We start from the raw sequence: 19621 nt of genomic DNA, 5'->3' as shown, positions 1-19621 counted from the left end.
ACGGTTACGGGAACAAGGGGCGACCTGCCCCGCTTTGCCAGCGGGCTCTCCAAGACCCGGCAGGCAGATGGTCTGACCGACGCCCCGAGACGGCCCAGAGCCGACGCAGGGGACCCCGCGCTGCCCTCGCGGGGTAGACCGCGGAGGCTCCGCGGCGCCGCCCGAGAGCCAGCCAGGGCTCTTTTCCCAGCCCCGCCGAGATTACAGCTCCTCTCGCGAGAGCCCGAGCGAGGCCGGGCTGCGGGCGGCGGCTGCGGGATGTTGGTGGAGCGCTTTAGACCGCGCCCTCTCTGGCGCAGCTGGGAGACGCGCGGGCGGGAGCAGCAGGCGGCGCGCACGCGCAGGTGAGTGAGGCGGCGCGGGGGCACGAGGGCGGGGGGCGGGGCCTGCGTCGCGCAGCGGGCACGTAGCTGCGCGTCCTCAGTATTTAATGTCTCTGTGTTCCTCCGGCCTGGGCAAGCACGTGGGGGAGCGGCCGCGGCGCAGCGGGGCTGGGCGTCTGGGCCCGGGGGTGGGGGGGCGGCGGCGGCGGCGGCGGCGGCGGGCGAGGACTCTGCCTCCCGACTGTCGCGGAGGACTTGGTGAGTTGGGGCCGCCGGGGCGGCTGGACAGGGGACCACCTGCCAGGGCCCCGAGGGCGGCGCCGTCGGGTGAAGGAGAGTCTAGGGTGCAGGTGCGGTGTGCGACGCGCGCTCCAGGTGTCCCGGAGGCCCGGGGCTGCGGACGCCGAGCGTGTGCGGAAGGGCTCCGGCCCGCCGCCTGCTGTCAAGCAGGCCCTTCTTTCCCTGCCGTCGCCTGCGCGTCCCCTCGTCCTCCCCCGCCACGGTTGTCTGCCCGCGGGCTCCTGCTGACAGATCGCGTGTGCGCGGCTGGGGCCGTGCTCTGCGGCCGCGTGGTGCCCCCCACACGCGTCACCGTCCTCTGGGTCGGTGGTCTCGGACCCGGCGCTCGGGGCACCCCTCTGCGGCTTAACTTTCCCGGAGCGCGCACACCCTCCCGTGAGACAGACCCGAGTGCGTCCCACCCAAGGTCGCCCAGCCCCACACGCGTTTACTTTTCAAAGGTCGTGTGTACCCAAGTCTGAGCCGGGAGAGGCGGCGGCGGGGCGGGTCGTGGGCAGGGCCAGGTGCTCATAAGGGCGAGGAGGTGCCCCGAGGCCCGCGGGCACCCCTTTCTTCCTCCTGAAGGGCTGGAGTCACTTCAGGAACCTTCCCCAACTTCTGGGCCCCTTTAGCTCGCGCTGGGGTGCTCCCCACGTAGGCCGGGAGGCAGCAAACCCGTGCTGGTAATCTAGCCCCTGAGAGTTCAGCGCGGGGAACCTGGGGAAGAGGCTTGGTTTGTGGAACCGGGAGGATGGGCTAGGACACCGGTGGTGATTGGAACCTTGTTTCGGGGGGAGGGACCGTTCAAACCGAGTTAGGGCCCCCGAAGTCAAAGGCTTGGCGTCTCTCGAGAGGATTAGCGTTTGCTGCCCCTTCAAAGGGTGTCCGGAGAGGGGGAGGCTGTCCGGCGCTGTGTGCCCGCTGACTTCATGCCCGGGGGCGCGTGGGTCACGTGTCCCACTCCGCCGGCACCCCTCCCCGCTAGGCCAGGTTTGAAGGGACCAAGCTAGTTTCGGGGTTACGGGTCAGAATGTGCTGCGGGAGACTGGTCTGAACACCTCCGGGGCGGGCTCTCACCAGTTCCACAGTTCTGTGCCCGAGGGTACAGTCCGTCCCTATGCCCCTCCTAGTGAGGCTTATGGAAGGAAAGGCGCTGTTGGTAGTGGGCGGTGCCGAACCGAACCGGGAGTGCTGGAAGCTCTGGGCGTTTCGAGATCTTCCTCTCCGGCTGAGATGCCCAGGTTGGCCGGCGCCTTTCTGCCGCACCGCCGCCGCTAACACAAACCCGGTGCTCTTCTCTCCAGGTGTGAGTGGAGGCCGCTGGAGCCGGGTAGAGGGTACGGGCAGAGCAATTAGGTTAAACTGGCTGTCCTCCTCCTACTGAAGGTCAGGGTACTTGGTGTTTAAATTTATCTCTTGCGGGGAAATCTGGGCTGCTGGACACCTAGTATTGTCATATCTGTTGGCTTGCTATCCACTTCCCCACCCCCAACCCCTTTGTGGCAATTACTGATCAAGGAATACCATTCACAAAAAGCTATTAATTCTGGCAACTAGTAACCTTACTGTGCTCTTGTAACCAAGTCCTTCCCAAATTAGTTTTTCTTTTTTTAAACTCTATTCAGAAAGCAAATCTTGGACTCTTAGTAAGCACCACCCATCCCCTTTGCTCTTAAAGGCACAGAGCAGCTTTGAGTTGAGTAGAGGGTATAGCATGAGTAAGACCTGTTATTTGCCCGATTTCTCTGTTCCTGGCATTCCAGTGGTTCACCTGCTGATTATTTAAAACTTTCTGAGGGGTGTCTGGCTGGTTCAGTCCACAGAGCATGCGACTCTTGATCTCGGGGTGGTGAGTTCCAGCCCCACATTGGGTGTTGAGATTACCAAAAAAAAAAAAAAAAAAAAAAAGACTTTCTGGGCACTGGAAACAAGTGAAGTTATCTTGGTGGAGGCTTTTGACTTGTGTTGAACTTTAACCTCTTCCACCTTTTAACTAGTTTTGTGGGTTCCTAGGTATATTCTCAGAAGTATGGGTCTAGGTAGTGCAGGTCTTTTGATCCTACAGATGTACAAATCTCTGAAGCTTCAGTGCCTACCTGAATTAAATTGGCTCAATTGTCATGCACATTGCTAGGTGATGGCCCAAAATTTGCTGCGAACTGATCCCCATCTAAGCCCTTGAGTGAGCCATCTCAGAGTCTCTGGAGCCTTTTGTATGAATATCAGTTCCTCCTCCCAACTATTTCTAGGAAGTACTTTCACACTTGGCCACTGCAGGGTGACTGTGTAGGTGTCTGCCTTAAAAGTGGCCTGCTCAGGTGCCAAGTGGATAGATCTCCAGTGTAAGGTTGCTGAGCATCAGTATTTTATTTATTTATTTTTTTTTTAAATTTTTTTTTTTCAACGTTTATTTATTTTCGGGACAGAGAGAGACAGAGCATGAACAGGGGAGGGGCAGAGAGAGAGGGAGACACAGAATCGGAAACAGGCTCCAGGCTCCGAGCCATCAGCCCAGAGCCCGACGCGGGGCTCGAACTCGCGGACCGCGAGATCGTGACCTGGCTGAAGTCGGACGCTTAACCGACTGCGCCACCCAGGCGCCCCGAGCATCAGTATTTTAAAGCAGTTTGTTTTGCTTTATCTGGTGATCCAAATTATTCTTGGGCATCGGACCCAGGCCTTGGCCATGGCCATGGCCATCGTTTGTGGGTGAAGGCTAGTTTTAGTCCTTACAGTGTTCCCTCTCCTCCTAAAGACAGATTGAGATACTATTTGAGACTGGGCACTGTGCCTGGTTCATGATGGCTGTTCAAGCGTTGTTTTTTCCCCTCCAAAAGAATCTGTGAGATTAATGTTAAATTTCTTTTGAATCACTTGGGTGATTTGGATTTTATTAAAAGTACCGCCCCCCCCCCCCCCCCCAGCCTCTGACCTAAAAACTTGGTTGGAAGGAAAACAAATTGGTTTCCCGATACTGTGCTGCCCGCCTGCCACATCATGACTTGGTTGAGTGCAGGTTTCAGGGTTTTGAGGAGCAGGCACTCCTTGTGCCTGGCCAGCTGGCGCCTTCTAGCCCATTCTCCCCAGGCCACTCCTTCCTAATCTTCCCTGTGAGTCTAGAAGAGAGGACCTCTCTGTAGCTTGGTCTGTTGTGCTGTTGTGAGGAAGTCAACAGTTTAGCGTACAAGTTAATACCTTCTGTTTGCCATTCTGTTTTCCTCTGCTCTGGGGAGGCAGGGTGCCTCTGAGCCCCTTGTCCCACTGAAATCATGTCCTGCTACTGGAGTTGCCGATCTACGTGGGATGTATTTTAATATTTAACTTTGCTTTCTGAAGCCAGTTCTTTTCTCCACAGCCCTTTCTGTGTAATGCCTCATGCAGGTTTCACCTTTATGATCATTTAACATTAAGTACCCATTGTATGTGGCACTCCACAGAGCCGACCTGCTGGCTCCAATACTGATTTTATTTTATTTTTTTTCAACGTTTATTTATTTTTGGGACAGAGAGAGACAGAGCATGAACGGGGGAGGGGCAGAGAGAGAGGGAGACACAGAATTGGAAACAGGCTCCAGGCTCTGAGCCATCAGCCCAGAGCCCGACGCGGGGCTCGAACTCGCGGACCGCGAGATCGCGACCTGGCCGAAGTCGGACGCCCAACCAACTGCGCCACCCAGGCGCCCCTCCAATACTGATTTTAAACTTGGGCTGTGGAAAACATGATCAATGACAATATTTTGAGTAGTGACAGAATCTGGTTGGACAGGTAGCTAGTGGGGATGTGGGAACTAAAATTGAGAGGATGCCTTTTCCTTGACAGTTACTGTCTGTGCTGGTAGAGTTACAGGAAAACACTTCCCTAATCCTTTAATCCTCACACCTCTGAGTACAATTGAGGAGGGTGAAGCTGGAGGTCAGTCGGGATTGTTTCAATGGCTAATCAAAATACAAATTGAGGGGTAGAAACACTGACAAGTGTGGGTTTGCACTTAAATTAGGTTCTCTGGAGGACTTTTGTGAGAAGAACCAAGGAATAGTCAAATCCGTGGGCTTTTCTCCTAATCTTTCTGTTGCTTTCTAAGCAGATTGTTGCAGTGTGAAGGAGTGTATGTTATCATGTAGCATTTTGAAGACTGGCTTTCAGTGATAAGTAGCTTTCAAGGAGTTCTTTTCCTTAACTTTCTTTTCCTCCTACTAAATGGTTCTGTCCGAGTCCTGGCCGTTTGGCTATTTCTACAGCTTGGTTTGGTAGTTTGCACAAGTTGATAGTAAACATTCTGTACCCATCTGGTAATACTGGCTGGCTGCCTTCACTTAGCTGGGACTTACTGAAGCCCATGCATTTAGGAACAAAGCAGAGCCCCAGGTGAGTTCTGGAAGTAAAAATGTCTAGTGCTGAGGGCTCACAAGGCTTGTTTCACCACTGGTTTTAGCTGACAAGAGCCCTGGATTGGGGGGTGAGGACTGGGTGCAGCTTTCAGGGCTGAAACCCAGCAGTGGTTCTAGACCTTTCTGGGGTCTCCGTTTCTTCCGCTGGTAAAAGGAGGGTTGGTCAACATCAATAAGAGGTGTTCAGATTCTTCTGGGAGCTCTGGAGTTAGTCTAGAGTGCCTCTGGGCTGCTGCAAGGTGGAGGTGTCTGCAGGATTGTGTATGGGGAGGGCTGTGTTTGGGGTAGGATGCATGGCTCCATGGATAGTATGAGTCAAAGACTAAAAAAAATGCCACAGTCCATTGTTTAAGTGCATCGCGAGTACTTTTTAGATCTAAGGTGCTACTGTGCTAAATATTTTTTTTAAGTTTTTGTTTATTAAGTAATTGCTACACCCTGCTCAAATTCACGACCCCAACATCTGGAGTCACTGGCATCTGAGCCAGCCAGGTGCCCCTTATTTTTTTATTATATCTCTATTCTTATCTCCTAAACTTATCCTTAGGAGAGAGGGTCTAGAGCTGCCTTGTCCTGTGCAGCAGCTACTAGTCATGTGTGCCTGGCTCAATTTAAACTTTTAAGCATTAAATAAAATTTAAAAATCTAAATCATTAAAAATGTGATGTTAGTCTCATTTCAAGTCCTCAGTAGCCTCATGTGGCCAATACTGGACAATAGTGTAGGTCTAGAACATTTTCACCATCACAGAAGTTTCTGTTGGACAACACTGGTCTTAGTGCTTAATTGCCTCACCTTATAAAGCATCATGTGTTTGGCTTAGTCCTCTGTAGTCCACAAATCCAACAGCTTTGGTGACAAATTATTTGTCAGTTCTCTCCACAGCATGTTACGAAGCAAGTTCTGGGGGCACCTGGGTGGCTCAGTCGGTTAATTGTCCGACTTTGGCTCAGGTCATGATCTCATAGTCCGTGAGTTCGAGCCCTACGTCTGGCTCTGTGCTGACAGCTCGGAGCCTGGAGCCTGCTTCGGATTCTGTGTCTCCCTCTCTCTCTGCCCCTCTCCAGCTCATGCTGTGTCTCTGTCTGTCTGTCTGTCTGTCTCTCGAAAATGAATAAAAAAGAAGCAAGTCTTGTCTGCCAGTTTGGAGGGCAGTGATCAATTATGAAACAGCTCTAGAGAGGAGCTTAGGAGTCTGGGGATGGAAGCATGAAGCAGGAGCGGCAGAAAGCCCTTTTGGTTTGAGAACTTACATTATTATCATGAAGGTCCCTGCTGGTTGTCTAAGGCCTGTGCTCACTGTCCTTGTTCTTCAGATGTCAGCAGATTTGCTACTTAGTCCTTCACCCACCTGATGACCTGAGGATTCTGCTATGTGACCAGTGCTGAACCAGATTTGCAGGCACAAACAAACATCCTTTTCATTCTGCCCCTCCGATCTGTCTGGGGGTTAGGAGACCTGTTTTTACAGAGGGCATTGGGGAGAGTTGGGACACTGGGGGGGTTCTGAAGTGTTGGCCTGGGGCTAGCTCTGGGGATTCAGTTTTACTTCAAATACCCTCTCATCTAATTCTGGGCATGCTTAGTTTGAACCCTGCTAGACTGACCTTTGGCATATGATGTGAGAGCTCTCTTTTCTTGGAGCCGGCCAGAAAGCATAGGGTGTATAACGGGTACTTACTGAGCCCCTACTGTATACCTGGCATCTTAGGAGGATTTTTTTTTTCAAACTATAGTTGGCCCTTGAACAACATGGGGATTAGGGGGACCAATGGGCAGTGAAAAAATCCATGTATGGGTGGCCTGGGTGGCTCAGTCAGTTAAGTGACTTTGGTTCAGGTCATGATCTCCCGGCTGGTGAGTTCGAGCCCTACGTCAGGCTCTGTGCTGACAGCTCAGAGCCTGGAACCTGCTTCAGATTCTGTGTCTCCTTCTCTCTCTGACCCTCCCCTGCTCACACTCTCTCTCTTATAAAAATAAATAAACATTAAAATTTTTTTTAAAAAACTCCGTGTATAATTTCTGGCTCCCCAGAAACGGAACTACTAAGAACCTACTGTCTACTGGAACCCTTATGGGAACATAGATAGTCAGTGAACACATATTTTGTAATATGTATTGTATACTGTATTTTTACAATAAAGTAAGCCAGAAAAGAGAAAATGTTATTAAGAAAATAGTAAGAGAGAAAACACAGGGCTGTACTATATCCAGAAATCTGCATACAAGTGGATGCATGCTGTTTAAAGCTGTGTTGTTCAAGATCAGGTGTATTCCCTTCTTATTTTATCTCAACCCTATGAGGTTAAGTACTTCTAGTTTGTGTGGGAGGAAACTGAGGCCCTGAGAAAGCTAAGCTGATCCCTGGACCCAGGCTGGTTTGGACTCAGATCAGGGTTCTCTCTCCAGCTCCATGCTTAGAGGCCATTTCTTATTTACTGCCCTGTGATATCCTTCCATCCTCATCCAGAAAATGAAGCTGAGTTTTTAGGAGATTAAAATACTTCATCTCACAAATGGAGTCAGGCTGTTCGGTGTTTTGAGTCCTGTCTGCCTCATTACAGCCCTATGAGGGAGGTATTTGTAATCCATTTCACAGGATATTTTCGTTTTATGGGAAACAAGTTCAGGATCCTACTTTGTCTTTCCAAAATCATGTTTTAGCTCCGAATTATGCAACCGTCCGGTGCCTTAGAGCTGCACGAATAATGACTAAGACAGCCTCGTAGGCTAGGCTGCTGTGCCTGAGGGCCTGGAAAGCTGCTCTGAAGGCCACGGTGTAGCTCAGTCACCTGCTTGAAAAGACAACCTTGAAGTCACTCATTCCTTGGCTAATAATAATGTGGCCTGTCAGACCTCACATGGAGGTCATGAGACCCATTCCCTGGCCCTCAACAGGCTGTCGCCTGGGTGTAGCCTGGTCTGTCTCTGTTGGAGGAGGCCACATATCTGCTGGAGCCCAGGCATCAGCATGCCCACCCCTTTTCCTCCAGCCTCGGCCTGGGACAGTGGATCTGAAGGCCAGTTCAGTCTTCCACGGACCTCCTTCTCATCCCTTCCTCATGTCCCTCCCAAGGGGAAGGAGCTGGAGTGACTTTTGCCACACCCTGATGTGCCTTGGGCTCCGGTGAGAAAAGGCTGTGCTGAGAATAACCTCTTTGCTTTGTCCTTTGACTTTGGTGAGGCCCACCCAGCCAAGCTTGTGCTGTCATGCTATTTTTAGCAGGTGGCATCCTTTGGGAGGGCCAAGTGCATGTGGTTTTGGCTTCAGCAAACAGGCAGGTCCTGGTGCGGACGCTGCTGCTGTCTCCCAGTCAGGGGAGGAAGGAGAATAAAGTCACCCTAGAAACTGTCATGGGTGTGCTTGGAGCAGTGGCTGCCTAAGGGGTCTCTGGGGCTGCCTTTTCTGTTCTGGATCTGTGGCCGATCCTGGGCCAGGCGGGCCTGCGACACAGCTCGGGAGCCAAAGAACTCGCTAGTTTTAGGACCCCTTGTTGCCCCAGTGGCCAATTTCTCTGGAAATGACATTATGCCATTTTCATGGGAAGTCACCAGACCCAAGAACAGACCTCCACGCATACACTAAAACTTTGTAAAACTGTGGCTCTGCTGGCAGCCTGATTACTGGTATCCTCTGGCTTAAAAACCAAACCAAAACAAAACATGAGAAGCAGCAGAGCTATGGCCCTCACTAGGAATTCTCAGTGGGGAGCCACTGACGTGGAAGAGATAGGAAAAAGGAGTTTGATGAAGTTCTGCTCCCCACCACCATCCTGTCTTTCTCCCTATTTTTCTGTTTCTCTTTTCCTCTAACTTGGAGCTCCCAACTCCAGCCCATCTATCTTTTTCTGATTAAGAAAGCTTCGAGCCGTATAAGGCCCTCTGTTGCCTATGGTTTATGTTGGCTGGAGACCGAGGTTGTTTTTGCAGAGTCTGATTCACAGAAGTGGCAAGGGTGTGCGCACGCATCCATTCCCATCCGCTCCCCGGGGGCCGGACTGCCTTCTTGGAACAGATTCATCTGAGGGGGGGCGGGGGGGGGGGGAGAGTCAGGGCCTAGCAGTGGCTCTCAGGCTAATGAGTGGTGTGACCTCAGGGTTTCCTGGCAAATGCGTTAGTCGAGAACTCCAAGTAGAAAGCGGGCCCCTGTTGGACTCACGCGGTATGTACCTGCTGTGCTACGAGCCACAGAGGCACCCTGTTTCCGAAATGGATTCTAGGATTCGCTTCTATTGAGAAACTACAGGGGCACCTGGATGGCTCAGTTGGAAGAGAGTGCGACTCTGGATGTTGAGGTTGTGAGTTTGAGCCCCATGTCGGGTGTAGAGATTATTCAGTAAGTAAACCTTTAAAAATAAAATTCAAAACTGCATCAGTCAAAAAGAAAAAAAAGAAAGAAAGAAATTACTGCCCCTTGGCTCCTTGGGCAAGCCGGTTCCCCTCTCTGCAGAAAGTTCAGCGAGCCTGTTCCCTCCAGGTTTGTGACCTTCGGCACGGCTTCTGCTCAGCGATGGCAGAGAGCGATTTCTCTGGCAGCAGCCCTCCGACCTCATCTTTACCTCCCCTTCTTGCCGTCGCTCGAGTCAGCCAAGTTTGTTCCTGCCTTAGTACTCTGTTCTCCCTGCCTGGGAGGTTGTCCTTAGTACGTGTTCTCCCTGCCTGGAACTTTCTCCCCCTCGCCCTTTTGTCCTCCCAGATCTCAGCACGGCTGCCCCTCACTGTTCCAGCACCCCTGCCATCTCTTTGGAGAGGCGTGCCCTGACCGTTCTTGTAGAAATCCCTCTCTTTCGGGCACATTTCACCCAGCCTTTCTCAACCTGGGTCCCTTATCTAAACTATAGAACACAGAACATGACTTTCTCAACTGTGTCCCGGCTAATCCCCTTCCAAACGCATAGGAGTAAAGTTAATTCATTACGTACAGGGGTGCTTGGGGTTCCCTTCTCCGAACGCCCTTGGGAGAGGCTGCGCAGTTTTATCCCATTGGGTGGCTGCATCTTTGCGGTGTCTTATCTGAAGTGTGACTCCTTACCCCTCCTTCCACCACTGCTGCCACCACCTCCCCCACACCCCTCTCCTGTGGAACCTGGCTCATGGGGGGAATTAAAATGTTTTTAAATGGCTAGCCCTGGGGCACCTGGGTGGCTCCATTGGTTAAGCATCAGACTCTTGATTTCAGCTCAGGTCATGATCTCACGGTTGGTGAGATCAAGACTTGTGTTGGGCTCTGCACTGACAGCATGAGCCTGCTTGTGATTCACTCTCTCCCTGCCCCTCTGCTTGTGCATTCCCTCCCTCCCTCCCTCTCTCCCTGTCTCCCTCTCAGAAATGAATGAATGCATAGCCCCAAGGGGTGCTGCTACCTGATGCTGGCTAGACCTCAGTTGGGTGGGGGAACCAGATACCTTGGTTCGGAAGAGTCTTACCATCAGTAGGCCCCTGCTCTTTGTGCTTACTGCTGTTATGTCATCAGGGTGGTGGGGGTCTCTGAAGCGGAACTGGCATCAGTTATGGGAAAAATCAAAGCATTACAAGTTTGTACACAGATGAGTTGACACTACGCATTTGTTCTGCTTCACAAGAATCCTAAAGCCCTGTGGTAATAGAGCATCCCTTGCTATCTAACAGCTAAGAATGTATTTTTTGTTTGTTTTATCAAAGCATTACTTATAGAAAGATTTGACTTTTAACTATACGCAGGGTTTGAAAGAACAGCCCTTTGCCCTGAGTGCTTCCTGACCTGCCCTCTTGTCTAGAGACAGCTGCCCTCGATTCTTCTAGGTGTCTTTCCTGGCATTTACACCTGTATTTCTAAATAGTGTGCTTTTCCTTTCTTTCCGTCCTTTTTAAAAATATTATTTGATTGTTTTTCTACTCTGGAAGGCAAGGACTTGGCTCATTCCTGCACTTTCTTTCTCCTCTCCTCTTCTTGGTACAGAGGTAGCACAACTTCTAGTCAAGTGTCTATTAAGAGTGCACGTTGTGATATAAATATTGCTTACGGCTGCCCAGTTCTTGGTGTTCCATATTTCCTTTCTTGTGTCCTCCCCGCCCCTCATTAATTTCCCATGTTTCTTGAGCCTCATTTTTTGTGTCTCCCCAGTTCTCTGACTCCCCTGGGCCTTGGCCCTTGCTGTCGGAGCACCTCTTTGTGCTTCAGCATACCAGGTTCTCTGCTTGTGTTGCTCCCGGGAAGCACCTCTCTGCCCGGCTCTGCTTCCCGAACTTCATCCTGGGAATCCATTCTTTCCTTTGGTTGTGTTGCTTTGTGGGTGGGTGCCCCCTCCTTCTTGACTCCCTGGTCTTCCAGTAGCTTGCTGAGGAAGAGTGGGGGAAGGTAGGCAGGCAGCAAGAAGGAAGCTGATTCATGCACACGTCCCTTTGAAGGCATGGATGTGGGGTGTGGCTGAAGATGGGACAGTTGGTAGAAAGTCAGCAGAGACAACGAGGCGCCCAGACCCCTTCCACCATGCCAGCAGAAGCTCTGGCTTCACTTCATGGAATAGTTTAAGCGAGAGGGGATCTGGATTTGAGCATCACGTAATGATGAAAATGGGTATTGAATGAAAGTTTGCACGTTGAATGGGACAAGCCAGGCCCCCTTGGCTCTCACAGTGCTGGCATTCAGGCTCCTAACCTCTCCTCTCCCACCCCAGGACATGAGAACATTCCAATCTGTGGAAACTGGCAGCCTAATTCCTGTTTGCTGTCCAACCAGGATACTTGCTTGACCCTTGGACCAAGGTCGTCAGTTGGTCAGTGGCAGAGGGTGGCAGCAACAGACCCATTGAAGAAGAAGGTTATTGGTTTTTTTTCCTTTCCTCAAAAGAAACTGTGAAAGACTTGAAAATGCCTCAAAAGTGCGTTTGTCTGATTCATTTCTGTATCCCACTATGGTGTGTACCCTGTAGCTGCCCATAAATACTTGTTGAATAGAAGTGACCTTAGGCCTTTATATGATTTCTGAGTTGGTCATATTCTACTGTCTGCTGTTTGGAAAATCCTAGTCTTTCCATTGCTCTGCCTACCTGAGGTGGTGGTGTGAAGGACTTTTTCTTTTTAAAAAAAATTTTTTTAACATTTATTCATTTTTGAGAGTGAGAGAGACAGAGCACGAGCAGGGGAGGGCAGAGAGAGAGGGAGACACCGAATCCGAAGCACGCTCCAGGCTCCCAGCTGTCAGTGCAGAGCCCGACGCAGGGCTCGAACTCACCGCGAGATCGTGACCTGAGCCGAAGTCGGACACTCAACTGACTGAGCCTTCTAGGTACCCCTTTTCTGATTCCTTTTGAAGGAATCTTTATTAGCTTTTTTGAGTAAGCTTGTTGTCGGAGCACAACTTCATACCTTTTGGGCAGTCTCGGGTAGTGTTCTGTGGTCATGGGTGGGAATTCTGCGAACCTGGAAACACTTCCCTGCACCTGTTTTATCACTGTCCTCAGAAATGTCAGAATTTACTGGCAAAGCGTGCTGGTTGCCAAGAGCTGGGGAGGAGGGGCAGGATGGAGGTAGCATAGTCGTTATTAAGGTTTTTGAAAACCACATTCTTGCCTCCCAGATGAAGCAATGTGAAGACCTTTGTAGAAAATACTGACTTTTCCCCTCCCCTTTTTCAGTTGAAGCCTAATGAGACTGGACCTGTCAGGAGTGTTTGGTCAGCAGAGGGAGAGAGACTGGGCATTTCACTTTTGTATGGAGTTCTCTTTCTCTCTCTCTCTCTCTCTCCCCCTCCCCCTCCCTCTCTCTCTCTCACCCTCCCTCTCTCCCTCCCTCCCTCTCTCCCTTCCTCCCTCCCTCCCTCTCCCCCTCTCCCTCCCTCTCTCCCTCCCCCCCTTTTTTTTTCTTTTTTCCACCAAGTTTTCCAAATTGGGGGTTCCTTTAATTTGTAACTGAACTGGAGGAGGACCAGCTCTTAATCGGAGACCATGTCCGGAGATAGGATTTTTCACTTCTGGCTCTTACCTGGAGCTGGTGGGACTTAGCTCTGGGTCTCCACAACCGGAGACCCAGCTGGAGAAGGCTTCACTGAGCAGGTACTCCCACCCAGACGGTACTGGGTTAAGGTCAAGCCTCCAGTCTCCTGGAGAGCAGCTGGGGAAGGGTCCTTGACTTTTTGGCCAGTTGGTCTGCCTAGAACAGGGAGTAGGACTGGTCTGGCCACAGTGGCCCACCTGGCTGCTCTGTGGGACCATCACAATGAAGGGTGTGGGGGACAGTACGGGGCAGGACCTCATAGCCCCACTGTGAGCTAATTGGGAATCTTTAGGGTGCCAACACGAGTCACAGCTCACACGGGCCCCCTACGGATGAAGGCAACAACCTCTTGAACATCAGGACTGGGCTGAGATCAACATCCCTGAGGCATGGCTCTGACACTCTGATTCCTGGGCCCCAGCCATGCTGCTAAGTGCGAGTGGCCCAGCCTACCACCATCCCCCATCCTCAGTAGCAGCCCCAGACACTGCCCATCAAGGTAGGCATTGGCTGTCACGGTATTTCTCTAGCTCTCGTGTTTGCTTTGGGGCTTCTGGGAGTACCCTCTAGGACTACGCGTCCAGTAGGTAGCTGCCAGCTCGCTGTATGTGGCTATTTAAATTTAAATTAATATTAAATAAAATTTAAAATTCAGTTTGTTATGTTGATCGCATTTCGAGTGCTCAGCCCCCTGTGACAAAGTAGCTGCCAATACTGGACTGTAGTTGTCACTTGGGGAACACCCAGGCCTTTGCCTTTTGTGACCTGCTCTGCTTTGGCCATGTTGCAGCTGCTGCAACTTGTTCCCATTGCCTTGACAGTGAAGGTCAGACTCCTTTTGTCTGGCCTCTACCAGCTCTTCAGCTTTGGCTTCCAGGACTTCTGCTCTCTCTGGGACTTGCTGTTCCCTTCCACCCCCAAAGGCATCTTGGGTTTAGAATCTGAATTTATGTCATTAATGCACTGTTGCAACCTTAGAAAATTCCGGCCACCTTTGGGACGGCCTTCTCAGGGTTCTATTTGCCCACTTCTGAAATTGGGCTCAGCGTGTGCAGGTGTGTGTGTGTGTGTGTGTGTGTGTGTGTGTGTGTGTGTGAGAGAGAGAGAGAGAGAGAGAGAGAGAGAGAGAAATTCTTCAGTATGCACTGTGAGCTTCTGGTGGACAGAAGCTTTTTCTTGCAACTTAAACATATTTATGTGTGAATTACTACGTGAATGTAAGTATATAACTTCAACCTTGTAAGGAATTAGGTAAACACATGCTGTAGAAATCAAGAGACCCTCTTGGTGGTCTTGCAAAGACCTCTGTTTGTGTGTGGTCTTCCTCTAGCAAACTGGGGGGAGGGGTGAGGCGGGTGGCCCTGACCTTGACCATGCCCACAACCTGCTGTTGTGCTCTGAATGCAGTGACAGCAGGTGCTGGGCTTCAGGTTCAGGGTTCAGGTAGCTACTCCCTGTCCTTTGAAGACTCCCCCCCCCCCCCCCCCTCCTTCAAGGGGAAAAGCCCCTCAGCAACAACTTGGTGTGCTGGGCATTCTAGGGATGGAGTGTCTTGAACACCTGGGGGACTGTCTTTGATAATGTGAACATATAACCCTGGAATAATGGAAATGTTCAGATTTCAACCTAGGGGGTATATAAAAGTCTGCTCAGAATGCCGAGTGGATGTGGCTTCACTGACCAGGTCCAGGCCCACTCTGGCTTGATAGCCACTTGGCTCCTAAGTGATTGTTTTGTGATCAACTTTCCCATCAATTAATTACACACAGCTCCTTTTTCCACAATAACTGTAGCCAAATGGGCTTAGTCACTGGGACCAACACTGTTTGTACTCTTCCCAGAAGTTTGTTTTCTTATTTAGCAGAAGGCTCTAGACTGCAGTAACCGAGTTGGTCATCGGTGCTGGGAGTGAGGCCATTACTTCTCCAGAGGTAAGCTTTTCTGAGAAGCTGCAGTTTCCTCTGGGAGAAAGGAATCATTTTAAGGATTTTATTTTTTATTTTATTATTTTTAATGTTTGTTTATTTTTAATTTTTTGTCATGTTTTTATTTTATTTTTGAGAGAGAGACAGAATGCAAATGGGTTAGGGGCAGAGAGAGAGGGAGACAGAATCGGAAGCAGGCTCCAGGCTCTGAGCTGTCAGCACAGACCCCGACGCGGGGTTCGAACTCAAATACGGTGAGATCATGACCTGAGCCAAAGTTGGATGCTTAACCGCCTGTGCCACCCAGGCGCCCCGATTTTTATTTTATTTTTTTTTAAGTGATCTCCACAAGCCAGTATGGGGCTTAAACTTACAACCCTGGGACTGAGAGTTGCATCCTCCACCAACTGAGCCAGTTAGACGCCCCAGGAAAGGAATCCATTTAGAACCTGGACCGAGCAGGTGAATGCTTAAGGCCTTGTAGGGCCGAGACACGTGCGCCTTCAGCTCTGTGTGACCACTGGGCAAGCAGCCAGCGTGCATCTATTCCCGGGCAAATGGACCTGCTAAAAATAAGCAGGCAGCTATTTAATTCCAACAGATTCAAAATAGCCAATTCTCCTCCCCACCACCCCTCAGGCAGGGCTCTGCATCTTTCTGCAAGGCTTTCCTTTGGCTTGCCTGAGTGTCTGGGGCCTCTGGAGGGGGAGACCGTGGGGGAGAAGGCTGCCTTCAGTTAGTTTGTGCGTGTGAAGGCTTTTAGACCTGCAGTGTTAAATGCCACTTATGTCTTGAGAAGTTCAGCTTTTTTACAGAAAACAACAAAAAAACAAAACCAGGGCAAGGAGAGCAACTCAAGAGTGTGTTCCCAGAAAAGGAAAGTAGCAGAGAGCCTCGTAAGGCTGAAGTGTGCACACTTGTGCGTGTGGGCATGTGTGTGTATGCACATGTGAGGGCGGCCCTGTCTGAGAATTCGGGAAAGGCTGCCGCGTCTTCCGGCACCTGTCTAGGCCCCTCCAACGGTGTAAAGCAGGGAAAATGGCATCCTACCGATTCACAAGAAGTCTGTTTGGGGTGAGAGTGGCTCACGGAGGACTCTTGGAAGTGAAGGGCTGAGGAAACGAGGAACTTCTCTCGACCAGTGGGAAGTGGGGCTTTGGTCACCTGGCGATCCCTGTGAGGCTCCTCCCGGTAGCGGTGCCTTCAGTGAGTCCCAGCTAGGCTTCTCTGGGTGGGGTGGCTGCTGATCCCCCGGGCCCTTGGCTCTGTTCTTGGTGGAGGTGATTAATATCTCTAATCACAGTCCCCAGGCGGCAAGGGCAAGATAAACCAGGCGTGCCTTCTCCTGTCTGGGGATATCACACCTCTTTTCTCAAGTTGCTGCAGCATTTCAGTTGGGCAGTTCCTGTGTCCTGGAGATTTCATGGAGACAAGGGCTTTTCCTGGGTACTGGGTTAGACATGGGCGGGGGGGGGGGGGGGGGGGGAGTAACTGGTGGGCGCTGGGGATCCAGGTGGGGCATTCAGTATTCATGGGTTGGGTGACATAGCCTCAGGGGACCAATGTTAAACACCTTCTAGGGAGTCCTGCTGACACAATAGGAGGCATCTGGCTTGGAAATGGTGCAGAGACTTCTGAGCTGTGATTAGTTGAGTAGCTATAGTTGACTGTCTGGGGGGAGCTGTGGATGATAGGTTTGGGGTCTCAGCCCCAGTCGGTGGGGAACAAGCAGGACGGGGAAGGTTAGGTGTACAAGCGTTAGAGGTGTTCTGGCAAGATGCAGAGCAGTGTTGTGTCCCCAGGTGACAGGTCTCTGTGTTTAGTGTAAGCTAGGACTGGGAACAGAAGGGACGAAATGGGGACTAGGGGATAGTGACATGGGGGAGACAGAGTCTGGGTTGTGGTGTGGATCAACTAGGGTGCCCGGCCAAAGCAGGCTGAGAGTGTATGCTTGAGTGTGGGCCTCTGCTTCTAGCCAGTTCCTGGGATCTCTGGAGGCGGGGCAGGGGTCAACTGCTGGACCCTTGGGATCAACTTCTAGTACCAAAGGGTTGGAGGCATCTCCCAGAGAGGGCGCGTACAAGCAGGGGGAGGGCCAGAGAGAGGAGAGAGAATCCCAAGGAGGCCCTGTGCTGACTCGGGCTCAATCCCACGAACTGTGAGGCCGTGACCTGAGCTGAAATCAAGAGTTAGACGCCTAATCGACTGAGCCACCCAGCTGTTTTTAGAGGCGGTTTGTATCTTGGTTAGCAACTCCCTCCTTACACACACACCCCCCATACTGAGTTTGGCTTTGGGCCCTTGATCTGTAAAACAGGGAAACTGCCCTCTGTGTGTTAAGTTTTAGGATTCTTCATCTTCCTCTCTACCCCATTCCATGTAATCTTGTTCCTGAGATCAGAGAATTGGTAGGAGACTGTGGGAATCACAACTATAAAACCCTGTAGAAATGGGATTGTCTAGTTAATAAGGAATCAGAACCTAAGTTGACTGCCAAGAAGAGAACTTGGGTTCAGACCCCCCAGCCACACTTTCCGTTGCGTGTGACCTGGTGGGTGGGACTGACAGTAGGCCATGTGGTAGGCATATTGCCTTATCCTGAGAGCATCCTTCCGCCATGACCTCTATTCCTTCTCAGATTTTATTTATTTTTATGTGGAAGACATTGAATACAAAGCAAATAGCCTGTATGTAATTTGCCACTTTTTCAGGGGCGAGCACATTGTTCCAGTACAGTGGTTCTCTGACTTGAGTGTACATTGGAATCATCTGGGTTAAAAGAAAAAGAAACACCTGGTGCCCTGATCTGACCCTCAGAAATACGGATTTAATTGATTTGGGTGCCACCTTGGCCTTGGGAATTTAAAAGCTTCCCAAGTGATGCTAATGTGCCACTAAGTTGGAGAACTGCTGAGAGAGAAATTTCAAAATCTCTCTCCCTGGAAGGAAGACTATATTGGCAGATAAGAAAAAAACCTAAAAAACCGAAAAGCTATCAGAACTAATAAAAGACATCAGTAAGGTTGTAGGATGCAGGGTCAATGTACAAAACCTTCGCCACCCTTCCAGCCTAGAGGCTTGGTGTATGTCTTTCCTGGTTTGCCTATAGGGTTGTCCGGGCACAGACAGCACACACAAGTGGTCCGGGTTTGACCTTGTGTCTCACAGCAGTATTTGCATGTCTGTACATGAGATCCCCTTCTCTATGACTGGCATGTCCACGAATTCTGCAGTGTGTTTAGCAGTGATTCCCCAAGAATTGTTTCAAACGATGCCCCAGTGACCATTATATAGACCTCTGTGCAGAGCTGTTTTTATTCTTTTTATTTTTTATTTTTTTTTATTTTTTTATTTTATTTTCTTTTTTAATTTTTTTTTTCAACGTTTATTTATTTTTGGGACAGAGACAGACAGAGCATGAACGGGGGAGGGGCAGAGAGAGAGGGAGACACAGAATCGGAAACAGGCTCCAGGCTCCGAGCCATCAGCCCAGAGCCTGACGCGGGGCTCGAACTCACGGACCGCGAGATCGTGACCTGGCTGAAGTCGGACGCTTAACCGACTGCGCCACCCAGGCGCCCCTTATTTTTTTTTTTTAAGAGAAGATTGCAAGGGGGTGCCTGGGTGTCTCGGTTAAGCACCCAGCTCTTGATTTTGGCTCAGGTTATGATCTCACGGTTTGTGAGATTGAGCCCCGTGTCAGGCTCCGTGCTGATAGCACAGAGCCTGCTTGGGATTCTCTCTCCCCCTCTCTCTGCCTGCATGCTCACACACTGTCTCTCTCCCTCTTTCTCTTTCTCTCCAAAATAAATAAGCTTTAAAAAAAAAAAAAAAGATTTCAGGTGTGGTGTTTTTAGGTCATAGGAGGTATGGTCATAACTTTTTTTTTTTATGTTCATTTATATTTGAGAGAGGGAGACAGAGACAGAATCTGAAGCAGGCTGAAGGCTCTGAACCGTCAGTACAGAGCCCGATGTGGGGCTTGAACTCACAAGAGATAGTGAGGTCATAACCTGAACCAAAGTCAGACACTCAACGGACTGAGCCACCTAGGCACCCCTTAACCTTTTAAGAGCAGTATGAACTTCCCCTCCTTGGCCCATACATTGCCTCATTCTCTTAAGACATGAGTGGGTTTCCAGACTTAATGTGGAGTAGAACCTGAGTTCCAGTCCTTGGTTATATGATTTTGAACCTTTAAGTTTTTTTTTTTTAATTTTAAGTTTGTTTATTTATTTTGAGAGGGGGAGAGAGAATACCAAGCAGGCTTCACACGGTCAGCACAGAGCCTGTGGTAGGGCTCAAACTCGGGAACCGTGAGATCATGACCTGAGCTGAAAACCAGAGTTGGATGCTTAACTGACTGAGCCACCAGGTTCCTCTAAGTTTTTATTTAACCTCTACACCCAGCGTGGGGCTCAAACTCCCAACCTGAGATCAAGAGTACCATGCTCCACCAATTGAACTAGCCAGGCGACCCTGCATGGAGCTATTTATTTTTTAATTTTTTTAATTAAAAAAAATTTTTTTAATGTTTATTTTTGAGGGAGAGAGACAGAGGCAGAGACAGAGCGCAAGTGGGGGAGGAGCAGAGAGAGGGAGACACAGAATCCGAAACAGTCCCGAGGCTCCAAGCTGTCAGCACAGGGCTTGACAACACAGGGCTTGAACTCACAAGCTGTGTGATTATGACCTGAGCCAAAGTCAGAAGCTTAACTAACTGAGCCACCC

General features: G+C 50.4%; 1 protein-coding gene across 4 annotated transcripts in view; it reads left to right on the top strand.

Moving 5' to 3' along the window:
• Positions 1–526: 526 nt before the first annotated feature.
• AKAP1 (A-kinase anchoring protein 1) overlaps positions 527–19621 on the top strand; it is a 35453-nt gene continuing 16358 nt past the window's right edge. For 2 of the 4 annotated variants that reach the window (XM_030295647.1, XM_030295650.1), the window contains exon 1: positions 527–581. The gene's annotated coding sequence lies outside the window, so the exon portion shown is untranslated. Of the gene's footprint in view, positions 582–13155; positions 13465–19621 lie in introns of those variants that run through there. The other 2 variants (XM_030295648.1, XM_030295649.2) reach the window with 2 other exon arrangements.

Source organism: Lynx canadensis, chromosome E1 (genome assembly GCF_007474595.2).
Source record: "Lynx canadensis isolate LIC74 chromosome E1, mLynCan4.pri.v2, whole genome shotgun sequence".
NCBI lineage: Eukaryota > Metazoa > Chordata > Mammalia > Carnivora > Felidae > Lynx > Lynx canadensis.
This window is presented reverse-complemented; position numbering and strand designations above follow the sequence as displayed.